The sequence below is a fragment of the Salvelinus namaycush genome, chromosome 21 (genome assembly GCF_016432855.1).
Source record: "Salvelinus namaycush isolate Seneca chromosome 21, SaNama_1.0, whole genome shotgun sequence".
Classification (NCBI taxonomy): domain Eukaryota; kingdom Metazoa; phylum Chordata; class Actinopteri; order Salmoniformes; family Salmonidae; genus Salvelinus; species Salvelinus namaycush.
In genome coordinates, this window is record NC_052327.1 from 17,453,366 (window position 1) to 17,469,831 (window position 16,466).

General features: G+C 39.3%; 1 protein-coding gene across 3 annotated transcripts in view; it reads right to left on the reverse strand.

Annotated features, from left to right (window-relative positions):
• LOC120066143 (mixed lineage kinase domain-like protein) overlaps window positions 1–16,466 on the reverse strand; it is a 50,701-nt gene that overhangs the window by 16,335 nt on the left and 17,900 nt on the right. The window lies entirely within an intron of this gene.

A 16,466-nucleotide genomic window follows, 5' to 3' on the forward strand; every position in this document is an offset into this window, starting at 1 on the left:
TACAAATGCTAGCAAACACGCCAATACATTTAGTTTACATTTTCTCACAAAAAGCACTGCACTGGGCCTTTACTAGTTCTTATTTAGCAGATGAATATAGGTGTCTTCAGCGCAGGTAATGTTAACCAAGTATTTTGGAGTTTTGTACCTGAAAGTCAACGGTTACATGAAAATTGTCAAAGCACTTTGCACTAGTACAAATAGATACCTTCAAGGCTTTGGCTCGGATAATGATATAAATAACTTTATTATAGAAAACACTGCAATAGTATGTAAGCATTACTTTAACCACAGAAATCCATTTCAGACTGCTCACTCCAAATTGTCGGTTTTAGCATACAAGACCAGAACTGTGGCCCGTCTCTTACATTCTGGGCAATATACTGGCCAGGGAACAAGCACTAACCAGCTATACACCAAATATACAAAAGTATGTGGACACCGTTTCAAATTAGTGGATTTGGCTATTTCAGCCACACCCGTTGCTGGCAGGTGTATAAAAATGAGCACACAGTCACGCAATCTCCATAGACAAACATTTGCAATAGAATGGCCTTACTGAAGAGCTCTGACTTTCAACGTGGCACCGTCATAGGATGCCACCTTTCCAACAAGTCAGTTCGTCAAATTTCTGCCCTGCTAGAGCTGCCCCAGTCAACTGTAAGTGCTGTAATTGTGAAGTGGAAATGTCTAGGAGCAACAACTGCTCAGCCACAAAGTGGTAGGCCACACAAGCTTACAGAACGAGACCTCCGAGTGCTGAAGCTTGTAGCGAGTAAAAATCGTCTGTCCTCAGTTGCAACACTCACTACCGGAGTTCCAAACTGCCTCTGGAAGCAACGTTAGTACAATAACTGTACGTCAGGAGCATTATGAAATGGGTTTCCATGGCTGAGCAGCCGCACACAAGCCTACGATCACCATGCGCAATGCCAAGTGTCAGCTGGAGTGGTGTAAAACTCGGTGCCATTGTACTCTGGAGCAGTGGAAACGCGTTCTCTGACTCCTCTGCACCAGCTACACCCAGACCTATTACAAACATCTGAGAATGGACAGGCATTCCCTCTGATGTAGAGCATCTCCGTCCTGCTGATTCATCCAGGTGGAAATGTTACCTGCATATCTGATGTAGGATAAGAGATAAGTTGAGTGTCCTGTGAATATGTTTATGTATATGTACTGTACATCTGTGTGTATATCTTGGTATATATTTTTTATTTAAATTATTATTATCATTGTGTTTTGTGGTTGAGGGGTATGGGGTGGGGGGAGGTTGATGGGGATGGTGGAGGTGCTGGGGGTGTCCTATTGAGGGCGAAGTGACCTATTGGGGAGGGGATTCTTCATGGAGGCACATTCAGTCATAGTTTTGTTTATTATATTATTACACATTTATTTATTTTTTGTTATTTTTTTAATATTATTATAACAGTTTACTGTGATTATGGATATGCACTCATGTTGACTTGAGTATATATTTTTTAATATATTATTATTATTTTATTATTACTACTGTACCTACATTCTTAAAAGCTAAAACAGAAAAAGTTTTTTTTTTTTTAGAAAAAGCCATAAGAGGGAAAAGCACGATGGGATGGGGGATTGAGGGATGGGTAGAGAACAGTAGAGTGCTCTGAAAACTATTATTTCTGAAATAACCACTTCCTTTTGTGACTAGTCTAATACTTCCTGTGGCACACATCAGAGGGCATGATAGGTCACCAAAATGATTCTGAAGTGTGCCAGGCCTTGCAGCCCCAAGATAGAAGGGGGGGGCAAGAAAATGGCCTCGCTGAATACTCTCTGTGGCACACACTACTGGTTAACATGAGCTACCTAAATGATTCTGAGGTGTGCCAGGCAGGGAGAATTTCGGCAGGCAAGAAAATAGCCTTGCCCGAACCCACCCCCCTTCAAATTTCCTTAATTTTGTGGCTAGTCAAATACTTTCTGTGGCACACATCAGAGTCAAATACTTTCTATAGAACAAACTTCACGTCAGGATAGGCAACCAAAATTAATAATTTATGTATGTGTGTTATATTAAACATAGAAGAGGGAGTAAAATGTAGGCAAGCAATAAACATTTCAGAACAACTACTAGTCGAATAAGACATGTGAGATGACGAATTTTGGCAAAGAGATTTATTTATAGACTAATACAATTGAAACAAATAGCCAAACTGAAAACTGCAGACATTAGTAGTGCCTCCCCCGCAATCAAACCGACATAAAAAATATAATAAAATGCACCATAACATGATCAGAAATCTCAACTAGCAAGCAAGTCGCAGCAATGAAGAATTTAGTGCATGCGCGTTCACGCGAAGGTGGGGAATTCTGGCAGGGGCGAGCTTTTCGGCACAACACAGGCAAACCGTGCCAATATCCTCCAAACACCTGCTTTGTGGGCATTATCATTTTTATACAACTGTTGACCAACATAATCAAATAATAATTTACATATTTATTAAAAACGTTATTTTGATTAATTTATTCATACTATTTCATCCTTCCTCAAGACATAGTCCCGAAACAAATCTAGAGTTGCTACCCAAGCTGGCTGGTCTTTTTGTTCTGTATCTATGGATGCGGCCCAGTTGTTCATTCTAAATGTTCCATTGCCATGCTGGCCGGCAACGTTCTTATCCCTTGCTTGCTAGCTAGCCAACTACGTCTAATTTACAGTCACGTCAAAAAGTGCAGCCAGATTAACAACAAAGTAGCCGCACTTGCTTATTTGGAACATCCGTAACAATGAGCTAATGGCATAGAACATGTGCGCACTCGTCAGGTCACTGTTCAGAGAAGCTAGCAAACAACACAGCTAAAACAATCACTTTAAACTGAAGCTGGAAAGACTGCAAACTAGCTGCACTTCGTTTACCGAGGTAAAGACAGTTTCAGGTTGGATATTCGACGGATTTTCGTCTAGTTTTCCTTACGTCCACCAACAGCAGTTAGGGACTAGTGACATTTGTCAACATAGTGACAAATCAAATGTTTCAAATTTCAATAGCTCTTTTTAAAACCATTACTCATAAAACTTTCTAAACTGGTTGTAGCTAGCCCGATGGCATAGACACACATTGCACACACTTTTTTTTGTCAATTTCCATCTCACATTATTTTTTAAATATTTATTTACATTTTTTTATTTCAATAGCTCTTTGGTTATATGACCTACTGACTTCAAACAAGGTTCAGAATGTACACTCAGTGGGCCTACACATTACACACCATTTAGTTTGTCCATTTTCCTCTCACGTGTTTTTACATTAATTTTTCTAACTTTAAAATTGCAATAGCTACTTGGTCATGTGACCTACTGATTTCAAACAAGGTTCAGAATGTCCACTGACTACCCTTATATAGTCAGTGGACTATAGTTTTTCCATTGTACTGGATCTAATACATATTAGCATTTTACATACAATCATAAGTGTAATAATTTTTTATGACATACTGTGAAAAACTCTCTTGGCTGCTGACTCTGTCACTTTCAGACATGTGTAGAGCAGACTGAAAGGGGAAGGGTAGCTCTTGACTTGAACCACAGGGGTTCTGTGTAAAGAGAGAGTAATCCAAAAGGCACAGACACACCCCTTGACTTTCAATTGGCACCCTTGACCTGTATGTATTCTCTCATGATTGGTCTCCGTGGTGCTTAGTCAATGGGAACTCCGTTGCTGGCCCCATCATAAACTTTTTACATAGTCTGGCAGTCTGACTAAAGTGCCAGAGGTATGAGGAGAGACATCCTCCTTTGTATTTATGAGAACAAATATTTCCTAACACTTTGGATCCTATTCTTGGACAGTTAGAAGACACAATGCGTCAATGCAACAAAAACATTTTTTTACTAATTACTGTCCATGAGTAACCTCAACCTTGTGGGTCTCTGGGTGTTTGGGCCAATAAAGTGCCAACTCAATTCTACCACTGACTAGTCTCTCTCATGCCCCTATGAACGGGGACACAGGGCAATAGTTTTTACTCTAAACTAGCCTTTTTTTACTGGAGGACACTAACCCCTAATTGGGGCTCTTTTCTTGACACACAGTAGCAGTTTACCAGATAAGAAGTCAAGAAGATCAAAAAGTAGATTGGCGTAAGGGTGTATTACGTCCTGTGCTGCCCCATAGACATATCCATTCTGGATAAAATCATATCTGAAAAATGCCTCTATGTATGTGTATGCTGTATGTGGGAATGTCCGTCCTACATGTAGTGTTGATACGTGGAATATTCCTCAACTGCATATATCATAAATTGCTATTGCAAATAGAAGTATTATGTTCAACAACTGACATTTTCAGATATTATTTTGACAAACACACTTTAAGACACTTTGGTGCTTACAATTCATTCTCTATTGTCATAGACTTGAGCACTGTCATCTGTGATCTTTGTGATATGACTTTCTTTAATTAAGCACGTACTGATGAAACTGTCACTTAATATTTTTTTCTTAAAGTATACAAACGCTCTACATTTATTCACTCTGTGATAGGGTTGGATCCAATATGCTACTTTTATTATTCTCCTGTAAATGGTTCAGTGCCTATAATTTAGGCTGAGTGTAGAATGGGGCATAAAGGAAATTTCCTCTACTAGATTATAGTGATAAGGAAATCAGCATACAATTTTGGTCTGAGTATACATTTGATAATAACTAATCAGAATTCCGTTATGTTTACATAAAAAAGAGAAAAGTTCAAAATGAGAAGATCCTGCCATGGAAAAGACGACTGGGTGGACATAAAGTGGAAAGGAGGGAAATAACACACCATGCAGCAGGACACCTTCAGCTGAGGGGTCTTTGTAATGCAGGTTTGATAGTTATATTTTCAATAATGAATGGTTCTGTTATGTGACAATTAGATCAAAAACTCTATAAAAATGGGGTGTAGATGGGCAAGGAAGTTGCACAGAACTTCCCCAACATCCCCTCCCAAATTGATATAGAACCTTCACAAAAACACATGGAGCTACTGCAAAAAGAAATGGCTGAGGATATATTAAAAATGTCTGGTATGTATTGACATTTAATTCAAAGTAAATGTAAATTCTTTATTTTAATGTAGTTGTGTGGGACAACCATATTTTCAGTTCATGCCTATGATTTCAGAGTTCAACAAAGCCAACAACTGCTTCATGGGTGCCACTGATAAAGAACCTGGATGTGGCCCAAAGACTGACTGGGTTAGTAACTTTATTTAACATGTTTATAATCTTTTGACAACAGTGACAGCATGTCAGACAATTTATGATATAACACAATGGATGGCTAATTCGTCATACTGCATTGATATTTAATATTATTTATAACATGTTACGCTTTGTTTTGTTTTAGATTGAATGTTTTGCATGCCAGCGGTGGTTCCATGTGCTGTGCCTAGGAACGAGTTCAGAGTGAAGAACACAAACCGGAAGTGATGTCTTTGTTGTTGAAAATGTATGCTATACCCCATCCACACTGAAGAGGCTCTGAAATGTACATCAACCAGGGATAAAGAGAAAGTTAACACTGTGAAATGTTTTATACTTAATTGAAGTTAAGTGTCTGTTGACATGTTGGAAAATATTAAAGGTCTACAATTTGTTTAATTTGTCAATATTCCATTTTTATTCATTGATTTTCTGGCCACCATTACTGTGATTACATGTTCAGTATATGTATTGACCAGCAAACCCACTGCAGCCTACCTCACTAATTCACTCCATTCCTGCTTTGGACAATTAATAGCATGACTCTCGTACTTTGCCCTTTTCCTTTATGGTTGATATTAACGACGAAAGGAGATATTATCTGTCTCTCTCCTATTGTGTACCGCTGTTGAATACTGTGGCAAAATAAAAAACAGGGAAAATAAGTACTTAGAACTACCAATTATTGTAGATAAATATGAAAGAAAAGGGTAAACACAACACTGGACTGAACCCCTTAATTGTCAAACTAATATTAATGTACAACAATATAGAAGATACATGACTAGAGGTTATGCAATGTGGGTGTATATCCACTGCACGCTTCTTAGGTGTGTAATTGACATGACCAAGGAGCTATTGAAATTTAAAACTATAAAACATGTACATTACACTGTGTGATTTTACAGTACACAAACAAGAGTGTGCAATATATAAGGCTAGTCCGTGGACATTCTGAAGTTTGTTTGAAGTCATTAGGTCACATGACCAAGGAGCTATTGCAATTTGAAAGTTTGAAAAATGTATGTAAAAAATGTTTTGAGATGAAAATGGACAAACTAAAGGATGTGCAATGTGTAGGCCCACTGAGTGGACATTCTGAACCTTGTTTGAGTCCAGTAGGTCACATGACCAAGGAGCTATTGAAATGCGAAAGTTTGACAAATTCATGTAAAAACGTGTGAGATGAAAATGAACAAATCAAAGGTTGTGCAATATAGAAGGGTAGTAAGTGACATTCTGAACCTTGTTTGAGTCAAGTACTATTGAAATTCGAATGTAAAAAAAGTTTGTACTTTTACACTCCATAACGAATTCAACTAGTAATACAAAATGCTGCTCACATTTCCACGTTGATTAGCTTTGGAAAGCGAATTAATGTCCAAATCGTGAAAATAAGACCTGTGCAATGTTGTGCGCAATTTTTCCAACATCTTGACACTTATTTGGAGTCTGTGGCTCAAGTGGTTTGAAAGCGCGAATATCCAACTTAAAACTGCTTATACCTCGGTACTTCGTTTCACTTTTTTCAATTGACATTTCTTTGTATATATCCATAACAATAATAGCAGCAGATTCATGATTTCGACTGGCTGAGAAACGCTGCCTGTCTGTCTCTTCCCGACTCCGGACACATTCATTACCATGGTACAGTTGGAGCATAAACAAACTAATGTTTGGGTGTCGCGTGAGCATGCGGCTTTGTTGCGTGTTCAGGGGAATAGAGATGCGCATTTGATGCGCATAAACTGGCAGCCGTTTCAACGCAGGCCTGAGGCAATTCTCATTAGTTTCATAAAACACGTCAGAATTGGCTTTTCAGTAGGGAGAAATGTTTAGCTTGCTATATAGATATAGACAAGAGGAGGCTGGTGTGAGTAGCTATAGGAGGAAGGGATCATTGTAATGGGAATGGTATCAATGGAATAGTACCAAAAACAAACTCATGGAAACAATGTGTTTGACTCCATTCCATTCATTTCATTTCATTCCAGCCATTACAATGAGCCCACCCTCCTATAGCTCCTCCCACCAGCCTCCTCTGATATAGATAACATGCAATATTAAATCACATGGTTACTTTGCATACAGTACATTTAATGTGTCGAAGTAAAAAAAAAAAAAAATGTATGAATCTTTCCATGTGTTCAATATCTTTGAGATCAGCACCAGTTCACTCATGTTATGCATTTGATCTCACATAACATAATTCCCAAGATAATGGTTCCCATTATCAGTTCTATGTCTTCTTGCTTGCATCCAGTCTCTCTGGATGTATCCTGTTGGTTGGCCTCTGGCAGGAAGCAGCTGTGATGGATTGTTCCTGCAACGGTGGCAACAGCGGCGTTGTGTGTTCTGTGGCTAAAGCAAATAGATAACGACAGACAGCATCCTTGTCTCTCTTGATAACTTAAATGATTATACAATAGCTCAATCCAACAACAAAATAACAGACAAAAAAAACTACTTTTTTAAGACAGCCACCACATATGCCCATTCTACTCCAAATATTTTTGATACTGCCACTTTTGGAGCGTTCAAGTTCCTGGTATGATGGATTATGTAAAAAAAAATCAGTAGAGATTGCTTTTGTACTAATAGCTGCTGTGAACATAAGTAACACAGGCTTTAGTAATTTGTGACGAGTGTTTGTAGAATTGTACTGGGAATCAATCATTGCCAGGAAATTTCACATTACCAGATTATTGATGACCAGTTCAACCTGGGGGTAATGTTTCTATCCATATACACTACCGTTCAAAAGTTTGGGGTCACTTAGAAATGTCCTTGTTTTTGAAAGAAAAGCAAATTTTTTGTCCATTAAAATAACATCAAATTGATCAGAAATACAGTGTAGACATTGTTAATGTTGTAAATGACTATTGTAGCTGGAAACGGCAGATTTTTTATGGAATATCTACATAGGCGTACAGAAGCCCATTGTCAGCAACCATCACTCCTGTGTTCCAATGACACGTTGTGTTAGCTAATCCAAGTTTCTAATTTTAAAAGGATAACTGATCATTAGAAAACCCATTTTGCAAATATGTCAGCACAGCTGAAAACTGTTGTGCTGATTTAAAGAAGCAATAAAACTGGCCTTCTTTAGTTAGACTAGTTGAGCATCTGGAGCACCAGCATTTGTGGGTTCAATTACAGGCTCAAAATGGCAAAGTGTCCTATGCCATCCCCCCTTTGATACATGGCTCCGCCCTTGTATCGATACTTCCGCAAATCTAACAATTCTCTGTTAAGTGTCTTATCTAACTTTAAGAGTTATCTGTGCTTGTCTATGTATATATGCTAGTCTATGTAGACAGTAACCTTTCTCATTTCACAGGCACTAGTCAATGCTACCTTCAAGGTCTCAGCAGTGCGGGGAGGGCCCCTCTGTCTGCCCTTTCCCCTATCTGTCTGTAGCTCTATCTCATAACAGCCAGTAACAACTATGTGTTGTTTCCAAACATTAACTAAGTGTCTCACTGTTTGGCTTTATCTAAACTCATGGAATTTAGAAAAACATGTCTATGGTGGCAATTTCTAAAGTCCTTACATAGGTTAAATAAGGTTATCTCGATCCTATCAATAATCCTGAATCACCACAGATGTCATATATCCTTGTCATCTTTCTACTATTTAAATACAAATCTCCACATTAATTGATAAAGCCAAAATACTGCTAAACATAGCATATGTTTTCTGTACTAATGAAATCTCTCCAAGTCCACTGTATTTTATCTAACAATAACCTGGGTTAATCTTAAATCAGTCTCATCAATAATTGAATATATGTTGCATAGTATGGGATCCATTATCTACATTAATTTACCATCCCTAAGATCTGCAACATTTTTCTTTTCATAATTAAATTCAATGCTTATAAAATCACTATTTTTCTACCTTCATCTTTTTTCCTGCCCTGTTGCCTTAAAATATGTTCTAAATACTTAACATGAGTCCACCTTTTTTTTTTTAAACGTATCCTAACTAATTTTCTCACCGTATTCATCTAAGAAAATATAATACACTATAATATCAATTTCACCGCCTTGTTGTATTAAATTACCTTAAACTCAGTATTACCAATGACCTTAGATTCTCCATCCAAATGGCTTTCCAATGTGGCTGATCAGACCACAATTGAAAGTTATGATAGAAGTCATAAGTCATACCACCACTTCAAAGAAGTGTTCCTTACTATATTAGACAAAATAAAGAACCAGTTATCTAAAAAATTAACGTATTTAGTGGAAACTCAGAAAACAAAACTTCTAATATTCCATATGTGAGTGTATCCCTTTAAGATATCTTTTCGCTGGGAAACATGGAAATCCCCTCAAACCCAAACATTTACTACAAACAAAACCTAAAAACTTCTAAAATAATTATATTGTACTCCCTCAAATCATTAGTTTTAAATTTCCTTAATGGTTATATCTAAAACCCATTCAGTCTCTCTTCAAACAGTCTCCCCAAAATGATTGATAGGAATACCCTGCCATTAGACACACATACCTGTGATAAACGTGCACTGTCCCTTTAACATAAAATCAGCTCCACCGGCTGTACCCGAACAACTGTCAAATCAATTTGAGTACTGTTATGGTGTATTCTACTTTATGACACAGTTTTACGTTAGAACTCAATGATATCACAACGTTAGTTAGCAACAACCAAACCTGCCTCCTGCAATTTACCCTCTACTCAAACCGAGCTCCGTTTAAAATCTATCGCACGCTTTCCAACTTTCTCTACTCCAACTTTTAAAACACCATGTACCTCGCTAAATTTATATCGCATGTCAGTCAATCCATAAGAATAATAACATTCCGATGGGCACAACTCTATCGTAATTGTCTCTTCGTTATTATTTAGATTTCATTAGATTTAGGTAAATGACTCTCCTATGATTCAGTATTTTAAATACGACTCCATTCCCAATACGTTGTTCCAGCGGACCATTTAGGCAAGACAACGCATTCCATCGAAATCACCCCGCTATTATTTAGAATGGATTAGTCTTTCAATTTAACCTAAACAAGCTATTAAAACGTTCAGTTTATATCCTAAACAAACACTAACTAACCGTATCTCTCCCTCTTGTTTCCACTCGGAACTGAATTTATATGTTTTACGTTTCAGAGTCTCCAGTATTCTACCAGGCTCCCCGTCGACTGGGAGACCAGTGGGCGCGGCAATGCTGCCCTCCTCTATCCATTCTCTGTATGTCACGAATCCCGCCGAAGATGGTGCCTCTTCCCGTTCGGGCGGCGCTCGGCGGTCGTCGTCGCCGGCCTACTAGCTGCCACCGATCCCCTTTTCTGTTTCATTTAGTTGTGTCTGATTTGTTGCACCTGTTTTGTGTTTAGGTTTGATTGTGGGCTATTTAAACCCAGTTGGCCCGCCGACTTTTGTGCGGGCTTGTTTTTCTGTTTGTGGTGTTTTGTTCATTCTGTTCATTGTGGTGTTTTGTCTGTTCCTATTCTGTTTAGTCCTGTTTGTTTGGACTGGGACTTTACTTGTGTGTGTGGCGTGACCGTCTCTCTGGTATTTTGGAATATTAAATCCACATCCTTTTTGAACTACCCTGCTCTCTGCGCCTGACTCCTTCACTCACCACTTTGGGAATCCGCCATTTATTTCTAAGGTGGATTTCAATGTCTTCAACACTTTTTCAACATTTTGGTGCTCCATGGTAGGGTTTTTATTTATCTCCTGGAGTATGTTTAAATAGGAATATATTTTTAAGGCTTAAGATTGGGCTCAACTAATTTTTCTATTATTTTTATTAATATACTTATATCTTTGAAACAGTAATTATTTAACTGTACACGGGAGAATAAGGTAATCCACCCGTCAATCACGGCCACACCCAGTGGGGAATGTACAAATTGTATCACGTCCCCCGTATCTAATATGTACCTTACTTAATACTGTAATAAATACCATTTAAAATAACACAAGCATATTGCTATTACATTGTTATAACTAACTTCTTTCTAAGCAGGGTTTCTCACACACTCATAAACAGATACAGAGACCCACACACACACCCAAGGACAGAGGGCTGACGTAAACCTTTCATAAACACTGATAAGAAAAGGGTGCTTGGGTCCGCATTTCACGAGATAATAAGACACACACACGCATACCCAAGGACAGGGGGCTGACTACGCACACACAAAATCTCCTGTTTTAGCTGAACATTTGGTAACAAAGAACTTTTGCTATAAGACTCAGAAGGATGACGCCCAGCTCATCAGGACCAATCTGAGAAGACAACAACCTGTCCAGAACCAACCAAAGGACCAGAACTTCCAGACTCAACCTACTTTCTGTGTTGTATAAAATGTCTATGCATTCTGTTATCTGGGCTTTTTCTGGAGGTTCTCTATGAGCCGAAGGAACGAGACCGTATACGCTTGTACCAGATATCCTTACTCATAATTAAACTGTCGCTTGTCATACAATTTATCACCTTGTCTGAATCGATCCTTGACCGGCTCGCCCTTCTCCATATCCAATTATCAACAGAAACTTGGTAAGCAGAGGATGGTTGTCTAGAGACCCGGTCCAGAGTGGTTGATTTGGGTGGGAGAGGGCGAGTTGGTGAAAGGACGGTTCACGGAGGACAGGTGAAATCTTTTGGGGGGGAGGACGACAGTTCTGCTCAACTCGGGAAACTGATCTTCTGGTCGACCATAAACAAGGTAAGCAAGACCTGTTAAATCAAACTTTGCATATTGTCGTATAGTTCTTCCAAATTTCGATCAGTGGTACCGAGTCTGGGTAAGAATTCTTGTTTAAATTTATGAGCATAGATGACATGTGAACGACAGTGAAGTGAACATATGTGGGAATAATTTGTAAGTCTTAAGCGCTATTATATAGTCCGGCTTGTGACCGGTGAGGAATAGGCTTAATTTGTGTTAAAAGCGCTATTATATAGTCCGGCTTGTGACCGGTGAGGAATAGGCTTAATGTGATAAAAAGATCTATTCGTATAGTCCGGCTTGTGACCGGTGAGGAATATAGTAAGCACTATTCAATAGTCCGGCTATTCAGTCGGTGAAGGGTAGGCTTAAAATTGGGATAGGCACTATTCAATAGTCCGGCTATTCAGCCGGTGAAGGATAGGCTTGTTCCATCCCCATTCATATAGTCCGGCTGTGACCGGTGACGAGTGGGGTAAAGTTTGTCAAGACCTATTAGTATGGTCCGGCTTGTGTCCGGTGAGGAGTAGGCTAGACTTATTCAATAGTCCGGGCGATTGTCCGGTGAAGAATAGTCTATTTGTGTTTGTAGGCGCCAGGTTGAAAAATGTTCAATGTTTAAGTGTAATGTTTCCAATGTCTAAAGTCTAAGTGTTCAACGTCTAAAGGGTAATGTTCATAGGGGGAAAAAATTTAAATGTTTAATGTATACATAAAAAAATTCTTGGTGTTGGTTTAAACTGAGAAAGAATATTATTAGGACTGAGAAATTTTGCACGTTCCACAACGCCTGATAAACAAACGATACATAGAAAAATTAAATTCCGAGTGTACGAGGGAGGAGCTCTGAGTTAAGGCAGAGTACATATCTCCAGGGATACATTGCTGGATTTTATCCAGTGACGGGCTAAGTACAGTCGGATAGTCACACATATATACTGATCTACGCACACACATTACCGAAAATTACTCTGTATTAAATACCACTGCATTTAAATAGCAAATATGACGACCCCAAATACTCCTAAGCTTAAATTTAACGATTTTCTAGATCAAAAGCTACAAGACAGGTCAGGGGGAAAAGAACAGTGGAAGTCGATAAAGAAGGTTTGGGAAGGGTTGAAGTTGAAGTGGACACAGGCAGGTTATCTAGGAGGGGGACCACCAAGCAGGGTCCAATTGAGTACGATGGAAGGTGGACTGAGAGAGGCAGTGCAGGAGGCTAGAGACAGGGAGGTAGAAAAGAATAAAAGTCATTTGTTTAAGAAGGAAAGGACCACCAAGAGAGGGAGGTCATATGCCCGCTCTTGATGTACACCAGATAGGTATGACTGATTATGTAAGGAAACTGACGGAACTCTCTGTAGCACTCTCTACCCAGGTTCGCAAGGTCCAAGAGGGGGAGCTGCCAGGAGGCACGCCACTACTGAATGTAAAATGGTGACTGGGTGGGGGTTAAAGTCCACAAGAGAAAGTGGCTGGAACCCAGGTGGACTGAACTGTACGAAGTGAAGGAGGTTACTTCACACTCAGTTCAGGTCAAAGGTAAATCAGGCGCACCTTGGCACCACCTCACACATTGCACTCTAGCTCCAATTCCTTACAGAAGTCAGAGCCGATTTGAGCGGCCTAAATTCGATTCCAAATTAAGACACTCCTGACTCAGGTGATGCGGCATCAAACTTCGCCTCCCCTGAAAAAGGAACCTCTCCCAGTTAGAGGGATATCTCCCTCCCTGGGCGAGATTAGGGATATCTGGCCCATTATTTGTGATATTCCTTCACACTAGAATAGTTGGGGGTGGAGAGCTGTACAGAGAATGGACAGAAGATGGCAGTATTGCAGCACTCAACGGTCTCCCAGCAAACGGGAGCCTGTTTGAATGCTGGTGACAGAAAAAACTTAGAACCAATTCGGAGTAGAGAGAATACATTTAATAACTTATTTAGGTTAAATTTACAGACTAATGATATTATTGTTATGGATTGGCTGACATGCGATATAAATTTAGCGAAGTATATGGTAAGTTTACACTTTGGAATGGAAAGAGTTGAGAAGTTGATTTTACTTATACGATAGTTTTGCTGCTAAACTTAGTTGGAGTAACTAGATGTTTTGCCTAGAGGCATGAATAAGACAGTCATTTTTGGTATTATATTGGCTAGTTGCTGCGTTCTGAACACAGGTTGAGCGCTAGTAAACGCATATCTTTATTTGAACTATACTAATCTATTTGATAAAAGTACTAAACCTGTATATTTAACATTTGATAATGATTGGCAAATCCATATATTTAACCACAACTTTGAATTTAGCATTGAGTATTATAAAAGGAACGGGATAAAATTTGTACTTTCCCCACCGGGTGTGGCCGTATTAAATTATGCTAGAGAAAATTGGTTGTGTCATTTAGAGGGAAAATGTGTACATTATAGCTTTGAGATACTTTTCAAAAGTTGCTGAAAGTTATTGGTTTTTGGTTTAGGTAACACCAGAGAATTCGAACAATAAGTAAACGTATTCTAAACGTGATCTGTTTTCATTATGGGGAACAAAGAACGACTCGCAACCTGGTATGGCTGGCATGAGAGTTTTTAAAGGGACAGTGTACGTTTATCACAGTTGTATGGTTAGTACATGAAACATCGGGGAAATTTAAAACGAATGATTTAAGGGTATTATCATAATTATTAGGTTTTGTTTTTGTGGTAAACGTTTTGGGTTAAGGGGTTTTCCGTGTTCCGAGAGACAAGGTAGTTTTAACCACAGAGGAGTCAGGATTCTGTTTTTAAACATTGGCTATGACGGTTTTGAATGGGCTGTTATTGAATTGGTTTGAACAGGAGATATTTTAAGCCTATAGGGCATGGAAATAAAAGTGATAGAGAGCTTATTAGTAAAGAAAGGAATTTATATGGTTAGCATTTGTTTTGGCCATTAGAAGATAGAGATAGGTTTATTAAGGTTATGTAAGGACTTTAGAGATTGACACTATAAGACATGTTGTTAATTTTAAATCCATGATTTTAGATAAAGTCAAAACAGTGAGACACTTAGTTAATGTTTGGGACCAAGCTACAGACAGATAAGGGAAAGGGCAGACAGAGTGGCCCTCCCCGCACTGCTGAGACCTTGAAGGTTTGAGAGCAGAGAAGGGAGTTTTGGAAGGGGGCGCCAGGACAGAGATAACAGAATGGGTAGATAACAGTTACTGAATGGAGACAAAAGGGAGAATTGGACATGTGGAAAATGAAAGGGGCGCTCCTACATAATAATGTAGAACATAAGAATATTTTACTAAGTCATTATTTAGAATAGGTAAGGTTGATACCTGGGCAGAGCCAGGTATCAAACGGGGGAGGGGTACATTGTGGTCTAGGATAGGATGGGGCCTATTGGATAATAAACTAATTTAAAATTAAAAATTCTAGCTAAAAAATAGACATAGAAGTTAAATATATAATCGGATAGAACAAATGAGAAACTGTTTGTTAACCAAACCTGTATGTCCAAGATTTTATGCATTGCAGGTGAATTAAAGGAGAAGGTGATTCACCCGACCTGGGGGCATATCGCACTTGGAGGGTGAGACACACTGACACTGTCGAATGATCACAGAGTTAAGGAGAAGAACCGTTACTAATAGAGTTCGGGGATCAACTCCTTAATGAAGAATTCCCTGCCCCCGACCTTTCCTCACTGTGTTTGTTCATAGAAGTGAAAGTGTTGCTTGATCTCTGGCTGATGATGTGTTCTCTGGGAGAGGAGGGGGCTTTACAGGACAGTTTGTGGTCCTGAGCTGTCTGTTTAGGATACGATGGGGATGTTACCATCGCAGTGCTGCCAGAACCACCACCAGTTCCAACAGACCAGGTTCAGCCGGCCTCCTCCACCACTTCAAGACCAAGTCCCACGCCATCACCTGAACTCTACAATCTGGTATAGGTAATAAATGTAAAAGACATCTCAGATAGTGACCAATTGGGGACTGAAACTGGTCATGAGGGAAGGGAGAATATGTGGTTGACCTACAAAACACTTAATAGAAAGGACTGTGTCGTATGTGGACATGCCAGACCTATTCTGGCTGCTCACCCATTTGCCCTAAGTAAGGGGGAAGGTTGGATGTGCATATTGGAAAGTTTAAGCCAAATTCAACCCTGTGTAAAACTCTGAGTCTTGTGTTCCCAGAAGTCCGTCCCCAGAAGACACCATGGGGGGTTAAGGCATATGGGGGATATTACAGCTGTAACACTGGTACAGGTAGAGGTATAGACTATGGCAGGTTCCCTACTGCTGCCTGCATCACTAATGTCACTATTAACTAGAGGTGTTGCTGATGTATGGTGGATGTGTGGACCTGCCAGGCGGTTGACCCCATTTTGAAAGGAGATTATCAGGGAACATGTGTTTTGGCCAGTCTGATAAACACCATTGCCTATTATTGAGGTTACAGCTAACCAACTTTTGGGAGCTGCACATGACAGAGGCTTGGGACCAACCCAGGAGACGGCAGAAACGTGACGCTCCTTGGTCCAAGAG